This window comes from Athene cunicularia, assembly GCF_003259725.1.
Source record: "Athene cunicularia isolate RWA chromosome 3 unlocalized genomic scaffold, athCun1 chr3_part1, whole genome shotgun sequence".
In the NCBI taxonomy this organism is placed as follows: domain Eukaryota; kingdom Metazoa; phylum Chordata; class Aves; order Strigiformes; family Strigidae; genus Athene; species Athene cunicularia.
This window is the reverse complement of record NW_020799097.1, coordinates 56,817,722-56,827,057: the sequence shown is the minus strand read 5'-3', so window position 1 is coordinate 56,827,057 and position 9,336 is coordinate 56,817,722.

Sequence of the window (9,336 nt, the reverse complement as noted above, 5' to 3'; positions counted from 1 at the left end):
ATTGATGATCTAGACGAGGGGATCGAGTGCACCCTCAGTCAGTTTGCAGATGACACCCAGTTGGGTGGGAGTGTTGATCTGCTCGAGGGCAGGGAGGCTCTGCAGAGAGACCTGGACAGGCTGGAGCCATGGGCTGAGGCCAACTGCAGGAGTTTCCATAAGGCCAAATGCCGGGGGCTGCCCTTGGGCCACAACAACCCCCAGCAGCGCTACAGGCTTGGGGAGGAGTGGCTGGAGAGCTGCCAGTCAGAGAGGGACCTGGGGGTGTTGACTGACAGCCGGCTGAACAGGAGCCAGCAGTGTGCCCAGGGGGCCAAGAAGGCCAATGGCATCCTGGCTTGTGTCAGCAATAGCGTGGCCAGCAGGGACAGGGAAGGGATCTGACCCCTGTACTCGGCACTGGTGAGGCCGCCCCTCGATTCCTGTGTTCAGTTTTGGGCCCCTCACTCCAAAAAGGACATTGAATGACTCGAGCGTGTCCAGAGAAGGGCAACGGAGCTGGTGCAGGGTCTGGAGCACAGGTCGTACGGGGAGCGGCTGAGGGAACTGGGGGTGTTCAGTCTGGAGAAGAGGAGGCTGAGGGGAGACCTCATCGCCCTCTACAGCTCCCTGAAAGGAGGTTGCAGAGAGCTGGGGATGTCTCTTTAGCCTAGTAGAAAGTGACAGGACAAGAGGGAATGGCCTCAAGTTGCTCCATGGAAGGTTTAGACTAGATATTAGGAAGTATTTCTTTACAGAACAGGTTGTTGGGTGTTGGAATGGGCTGCCCAGGGAGGTGGTGGAGTCCCCATCCCTGGAGGTGTTTAAGAGATGGTGTGACATAGCCCTTAGGCATATGGTGTAGTTGGGAACTGTCAGTGTTAGGTTAATCGTTGGACTGGGTGATCGTCTTTTTCAACCTAGACAGTTCTGTGATTCTGTGATTCTGTGAAATGGGACTGCATATATCAACTGCTCAGACTTGTGGATTGTGGTCTCTGAGCTGTCCACCACAAGTCAAAGGCAGGGAAATGAGAATTTCCAGTTTTTAATACCCCACTATCATTCAAGCATCTTCTTTTACTTTAGAGTTCAGCTCTGAAGCCTCACTCACACTAACCAGTAGATTCTGACACAAGTAGTCGGGCTGAATTGAAAAGTAGTAGAGTCCTCTTCTGGAGCATGAGGAAGGGTTGCAGAATCACAGCTGTGGAGATTAATGTAAGGAAATCAAAGCTGATATATTATTCCCTTTATTAGATGGTTTTAAGTTCCCTGCTTCATGGGCTAAATTCATAATGCTGTCATTCCTCTGCAGCTAATTGTATTGAGCAAAACAGAAACCAGAATAATTTAGGCATTTGTTCTCATTATACTCCCACCAGACAAAACACAGAAACTAAAGGGGAAAAAAAAAAAAAAGTATGGTGAGTTAAGCTTTTGCATTTTTAGCAAATTCCAGACAGCCAAAGCTGAAAATAAAGGTAGTCTTGCTGCTGTGGGTGATTGAATAAATCTTTCCCCTATTGCTTGAAGCCTCTGAGCAAATCGTTTTGATACATTATTATTTCCTCTGTAATGCTGTAGTATGCATATGAAGTCAACATTTCAACATCTGTGAACCCGTTTCTGGCAAGATTGTGTCCATCAGGGTCCAAAAGGAAGTGAAGCTGTTGTTTCTTGCAGAATTAAGTCCCCTTCTGGAAACGTGAAGTTTTCTTTGGCCACTGCTGGGAAGTGTTGTCATATACCTTTTAAAACTGTTATTCCCACTGATTATGTTTACCCTTTTATTAAAAGTTATTTTGTTTAGGTCACTTGTAAAGTTTACAAACAGAATTAGCAGGGGTTTTGAAACTACAGATCTTTTACCTCTATGCTTTATTGCTGTGAGTAGCCTCAAGTTTTTCTAGTGAATACTGTCTTTTATATTTTTTTAGAAGAGATGCAAACATCTGTATATGTAATAGGTCTTCATCATGTCTCTGGCATTTTGCAGGATGGAAGAAAACCCTTCCTTAGGATCTATTGAATTAAGGGGCACTTGAAAAAAAATTATATGAAGTTTAAAGTTCATTAAGGATAAATTGTAGGTTTCTATTATATAAAACCAGAATCATTTTGTTATTTCTGTTGTCAAAAGAGCAGTCTCACAACAGAATATGTTGGTCTCAGCCATCTTAGTTTTACCATAGGATCAGCCTAATGTTGAACCTGAAATTATTCTGCAGTACTTAAGTAAATAACAACTTTGCTTTAATCAGTCACCAATCCCCATTAAACAGAAATAACTGATGTTATCTCTGGAATAATTGTTAATTTCTGAAAAAATACTAGTTAAGAAGTGATCCAAATTTATTTTGCTAATTTTGAAACTCAAACATCGCCTGTATTCCAGGGGCAAAATGATATTTATACAAAAATGTTACAGCTGTTCCTTTGGCCTCTTAGTAAGAATCACAAAGGAATGTTGTTATTTTCTTCTAAATATATTTTTTTAAGATGACAGACAAATTCTAGTGGTGCTTAATAGCTATACCTTTCACTAATTGAATAAAATCATCGCTTTTCAATCTGTATTTGTTTGTCCTTTATTGTTGCTCATTGCTTGTTTCCCATTTGTCTTCTATTAATCCATTTAGATTTAGCAGTTCGCTGAGTCCAATGTAGTTTCTAATATTCAGTAGCTGCTGACAAATTTGAAAATTTTTAAGCCTATTCATGGAAGGCAAACAGTCCTGCTCTGAAAACAAGAGAGGCTTTTGATTAAATTCTCTTCTTTGGTAATTAAAATAATTAATCTGCTGTCATAGAAGGAGATCTGGGCCACTAGCTTGTACTTCTGATGAACTATCAAGCTCATATGAAGTGTTGCTGCATTTTCTCACAAAAGGTTTTGTAATCCCACTATGTCAGGGAATTTTTACATTTCTCCATATAACAGAACAGTTCCTAAACCATAATAGACACTTCTTAGGTTCATGATTTCTTGATATTAGTGATGTCAGGATGAAGAGCTCCTGCATCTGACCTCAGGGTTCAGTGAGTGAAGTGTCTGTTGTCTCCAGTCAGAGTGATTTCTTTCAACTTTCCTTCACACCAAGCAAACATCTCAAAATAGCTTTAAACTCGGTGACATTTTGGAATGCATATTTCTGATGTGGATGTTAAGTTATGCAACCTGACTCTTTTGGGATAAAAATATTCTGACAAATTTGATTGTAGCCTGCAACTACTGAGACTGCAGAAATATTTGACTGATGAATTGATTTCCTGGCTACTTTCAGCACAAAACAATGTCTGCTAAGCTCACTCTCATTTGATTCCAAAGAGCTTATGATAGAATCAGAGAAACAATTACCATAGAAATCACCCATTTGATCTGCATTGTGCCAAGTTGTCAAGAACTTTGCTGAGAAATTGCAAAATATAAATGGGAGTCCAGACTCCCTTTACTTCATCTATTTATTTTAAACTATAATTTACTGAAAATATGGATCCCTGACAATTTTCTACTTTTACCTTTATGTGCATTTTTTTTATTTTGTATTATCTCAGGCAGGGTTTTCTAGGGGGGTTGATTTGGTTTTCAGTGGGGTTGTTGTTGTTGTTGATTTTTTTTTTTTAAATGTCTGATGTTCTACTGAGGAGAAATTGTTAGGAGCTGTGTTACTTAAGTCATATAGCTAAAGGATCAGCTTTTCAGGTTGGGAACATCTGTAATGGAACCATTTTTTACAAAGAGGTCATCTTTCAGGCTGCCACTTAGAAGTGTCAAGAACTTCGAAAATACTCAGTGGAAGGGATGAAATCTTGAACTACTCAGAAAACTTTCTGTTCCAATAGAAACAAAACAATACCTTCTTTGGAGTCTTATTCCAAACACTGACTCTATGTGTGCAGGCTTTCTGTTTATACAGACTGTTAAAGTTACACCTATTACCTTGATGATAAAAGTCCTCTCAGCATTATTCAAAGTAGCTCACACCTCCCTTTCCAAAAGGAGATGGGGAATGGGGGTTGTAATCAGTTCATCATACGTTGTGTCTGCTGCTCCTTCTCCCCAGAGGGAGGACTCACACTCTTTCCCTATTCCAGTGTGGGGTCCCTCCCACGGGAGACAGTTCTCCATGAAATTCTGCAATGTGAGTCCTTCCCACAGGCTGCAGTTCTTCGCAAACTGCTCCAGCGTGGGTCCCTCCCATGGGGTTCAGTCCCTTCAGGAACAGATTGCTCCAGCGTGGGTCCCCCACGGGGTCACAAGTCCTGCCAGCAAACCTGCTCCAGCGTGGGCTCCTCTCTCCATGTGCCCACAGGCCCTGCCAGGAGCCTGCTCCAGCGTGGGCTTCCCACGGGGTCACAGGCTCCTCCGGGCACATCCACCTGCTCCAGCGTGGGGCCCTCCCCGGGCTGCAGGCAGAGATCTGCTCCACTGCCAACCCCCATGGGCTGCAGGGCACAGCTGCCTCCCCATGGGCTGCACGGTGGGCTGCGGGGGAACCTCTGCTCTGGCGCCTGGAGCACCTCCTGCCCTCCTTCTTCACTGATCTTGGTGGCTGCAGAGTTGTTTAACATACTCTCACTCCTCTCTCCTAGCTACAGTTGCACAGGTTTTCTCCCCCCTTCTTAAGTATGTTATCACAAAGGCACTATCACCATCAGTGATGGGCTTGGCCTTGGCCAGTGGTGGGTCCATCTTGGAGCTGGCTGGCATTGGCTCTGTGGACACAGGGGCAGCTTCTAACAGGTTCTCACAGAAACCATCCCTGTAGTTCCTCCTCTTGCCACACAAACCAAAGACAGATAGCAAATATAATATGAATTATATTAGTTCTTATTTTTAAATAGTGGCCTCAGTGCTTCTCAGGAATGGCTGGTTCTGTCATCATAACTGCACTCATGGTCTACCACCACATGAATTCGATGTCTCTAAATACCTGATCTCAGAAAGCTTTATTACTCTTCTAGCCTGCAGTTCAGTATCCAGAAAATACTTCTAATTTTTATTCCATCAGTATTCTTGTTTTCAGAAATTAAGCAAACCAAAACTATGTCAGTTTTAGCTAAAAAGGATAAACATGCGTTGGAGAAAACAACAGTCCTCAATAATTCATTTTAATCATAGCTGCTTTTTCAGCTTTATATGGTAAAAATACATTTTGGAATGCGTATGGGACTGGTTTCTGGTGCCTCTTTTCATATCCTTCTTTCCATACTAAAATAAGCTTATTCTTCAAGATGTTGACCACTTCAGTAAGATTTTCAGCAGCATTGTGATAATGGTTTGCTCAGTGGCAGGGCTCAATGCCCAGATTCATCTAGGCATGTAGGTGTCTAGTTTATTGCTGATTTAAGTATCCATGCTGATATGGGCCTTAGTAACATGAATGTTAATAGCAGAGATCTAGAATAACTAATAAGGGACTTTGCTCCTTCTTGGCTTTCTCTGTGTCCATTAACATCAATACAAAGTTAGGTACTTGGATAGAAATGGAGTACTCCTTTTTTTTTTTTCTCATGCATCCAGTCACACATCCTTTCAGCCTAGACTTGATTTTCAGGCAAACAGATTACCTGACGTAACTGAGGTGCAGAGGTGCAATATTTCACTTATTTTCATGGAGTTTGCTCACAAACACCTGCTCACCCCACAACATCCTGGAGTAAACAAGAGCAAGTGTCAAAGGAGTGATTGGAGTGTGAGTTGGTCCATCCCACTCAATGTGCAGCAGTTCATCTGTCTACACCTGATATTTCACTGAATCTCAGGCAAGCTTTCCTGCTGGGAACAGAAGATCCTTCTTTTGGCCTCCAGCCCACTTGCAGACACTGCAGACAGGCCATAGCTTTTTAACTGAGCTGGCCTGCTTGGGCCATCATGCCTAGCAGCTTCAGAGGGATCACCAGAGCATCCCTCCAACAGCAGCAAGCAAACCTGGGGGCAATTCAGAGGTCCTTTGAATTCCCTTAATTTCTCAGCATAAATAAGGATAATACATGATCCTCAGTATTTACCTTGACTAAAAACCAAGCTCTTAATTTTCAACTGTGATTTTCTGTAATAAAACTGTGTGGAAAATATTTCTGTGTTTGACAGGTTGAAATAACAAGCTGAGAGGATGTTATGTGCTGATAATTCTGTAGCTGCAAAGACGTTTCTATACTTATCAGATATAAATTAATTTTCACCATCCATTTTACATCCTGCCATTTATGCTGATTATTTATTCTTTGCACTACTTTTAAACAAGGCCATGATAGTGAAGCTTATTTTCTTAATGTCACATTTTTTGTCTCAAACATTGTAAGAGAATACCTTTTTAAATTAAAGCAATGCTTCTCATTGAGTTTAATAGTTATAAATTATGGATACAAAAGCTTGGTTTTACAAAAGTGAAGTGTTGGCAGTGCCATTTACAGCTAAACAAATATGTTTACATATTTGCAAGACTTAACCCTGAATAATTAAATTAGATGAGAAAAAATATGTTGTCCTAAATATATTCAGTAATCTACAGGAAATCTTGTATATTGCCAAACCTGCCATGTAAATTATCAGAAACTATAGATACCCATGTTTATGTAAGTTTCCTAAAACAGAAAATTCTGAAGGGATTCCTTCCTGCACTTCCTCCTTTTAGATCATTTAATCCTTGGTGTGGACAAATAATCTCTGTCTGTTGTCTCTCAAACCATGCAAACCAATTTAGGAACTGTGCAATCTAGAGCTTGCAAGTAATCGGTTGGATATGTCCAGACATCCTGACCTGGGCTGTTGTACCTGCTTCCCCTGGCATCGGTAAAGGTCTAGCAGCCCTGCACAAGTGGTCTGGTTCCCTCTTCTCCCTTGTATGCAGAAATTGAAGCATTCACAAGGACCAAGTTAGGTGTCTGTAACACACAGTCTGGCTGTGGAACACGAGACGAACTACATGGTTAAAATTAAGAATATGGGGAAGTACTCTGCTGTGCCAGGGATGCAGAGTGGAGGTTTTCGCTGATGCAAACAGAAAACCACGCTTGCCTGGGGAACCTTCACATAGCTCGGCAAAGTAGAGACCTGCTTGCTTTGCTCGCTCCTGTTATGTGACTGCCGTTTAGCCTCTGTTCCACCTGAGATCTAGAAGACAATGCTGCTATTTATTTTCTGAAAGAAAAATGTTCCATTTGATTATCCTCTTTTCTTTTTAAGATAATTAAAAAATACTTATGTAGTCATACATCAGGGAAAAAAAAGGGATCTCATTGTTGCAAATCTTTGAAATCATTTGTCTCAAAGTAATCCGTAAGTATTTAAGAAAAGCTTTGTCTGTTGGAGCAACACTTCTGACTAGAAATCTTACTTAAACCTTATCTTTATTTTGCAGCAGTACCTGAAAAGAAGGAAGAAAAAGCAATGAAGGCAGCAGCACAAGGTAAAAAGAAAACAAATCATGTTGGCATTATCTCTCTTAAAAGACAATGGCACAGAAACAATAAACCTCAGATTCAGACAGCTGGATGACAGCAACCTCTAAATCTATTGCTCTGCTGGTATTTGTCAGGTCTCTGCTGGGTTTATCAGAACAACAGGAAATTTCCAGTGGGAAGCTGGTTTTGTCCCACTTCCACAAAGCTGCAACCCCCACAGAAAGCTTCAGGTGAATAGGTAACTCACTTCAGCTTAAATGTCCTGTGCTGGGACTTCGTGTCCCACAGGTCTTGAAAGAGGCTTCCTGCCCCTGCAGCCTCGGCAGGGATCAGGCTTTACTATTCAGTCTTAGAGAGCGACTTGAAGTGAGGTAAAGTGGCAGAGCCCTTCTAAAGTCAGATGAGCTGACTATATTATCCCAAATTAAATATTAGCCCCATGAAGAGTCACAAAGGTCCACTCCAGAGCAACTCAAAAGCTTTTGAGTTTTTTTTTGAGGCTGAAACAAAACTCAAACCACTGAGTGGTGATGGCAAACATAAAAAGAAAAGGGTTGGAGCCTTAAAGCAGATAGATAAAGATGTGCCTTTTCCCATTATATACACATATTTATTGTTGTTGTTGTTTTCAGCATTATATCCTGCACACTTGCTTCTTGTACACTTGTTAAAGGCAATACATATTTTTTAGGTTAGTATGGTAAGGAGCATAGTAGTAAAATGCTGTCATAAATACCCAAAGTTTATCAGCCTTGGTTTCCTGTAATCTACTGTGTTTTGTTACTGTCTGCCAAGATGATTTTTGTATTTACTCAAGCTCAGATGTGCAATTAGAGCCCTGTTGATAAATTTGGCATTTTCTGTCTTGCCATATTGGAGTTTTTCCAAAATTGCCAATAACCTTTAGAATTAGGTATAAAACAAATTTACTAATGTAGCTTTGAACAGTTGAGCTATTACCCCTTTCTTTTCTCCAGTTTCTCAGCTTCAGCTTTACTCAGTATTACTCAAGCCAGTGCAAGCACCCTGCAACAGCTGTCAGCTGCTTGTTAGTTGTCATGGAAAATGTTATAATTAGGTAGCCCTTGGCCTAGATTTCAGTCGTTGTTAGTATGGGTACCTCCACACTATTTCCCATTGTCATACAAGTGCTTCCCCAGGCACCTGCGCTGCTTCGTCTCTGTTTGGCTATCTCATGCAGCAATGAGGTGGTGTTTGCTCTAAATTTCGTCCCTTCTACAATGAGCCACCATCAGATGGGACTTTATCTGCAAAATATTTTAATTGTGCCATAAAGAGCACAGACTGAGCAGTGCAAACCATAGTTTCACATGGCTGGTGTTGAGCAGTTGAGCAGGGATTTCTAAACCCTTGATTGTGCTACCCAGGGGGCTCAAAAGGGGGACAGTTTCTCATGCCAGCAGTCAGCAGCAGCAGTACTCTCTCCCCATGCCAGAAGCCATCTAGCTTCTGCAAATCAGAGGAGTAAGAACAACATGTCATGTCTATCACAACTACTTGTGCAGCTACTTCCATGCACTGGCAGTAGCTCAGTTCCTCTGCTGCACAGAAGCAAACATAAACAGATAGCAATCGCCTCTGCTTCTCATTTCTGCACCCTATATATATGGAGATACTGCCAACACATTGCTCACTCAAAGACAAATGAGCCAAAAAAACTTTCAGGAATTTTTTTTAATATTAGCATGTACTTCTATTTCTTATGGAAGAGTAAGGTGATGGAAGCAGCTCTGAGTTATGTTTTGAGTGAAAACTACCTAATTCACTGATTCCAGGTATCTGGAAGATATGAGAAGTGAGGGCTGTTTTTCTTAATCAGAAAAGTATGAATACACCAGGAAATAGTTTTTTTCAACTGGGGGATTTTTGAGCCTTTTAGACTGAGAAATGAAATAATTTGCTCTGGTAGCTATTGTGTGCCAGGAT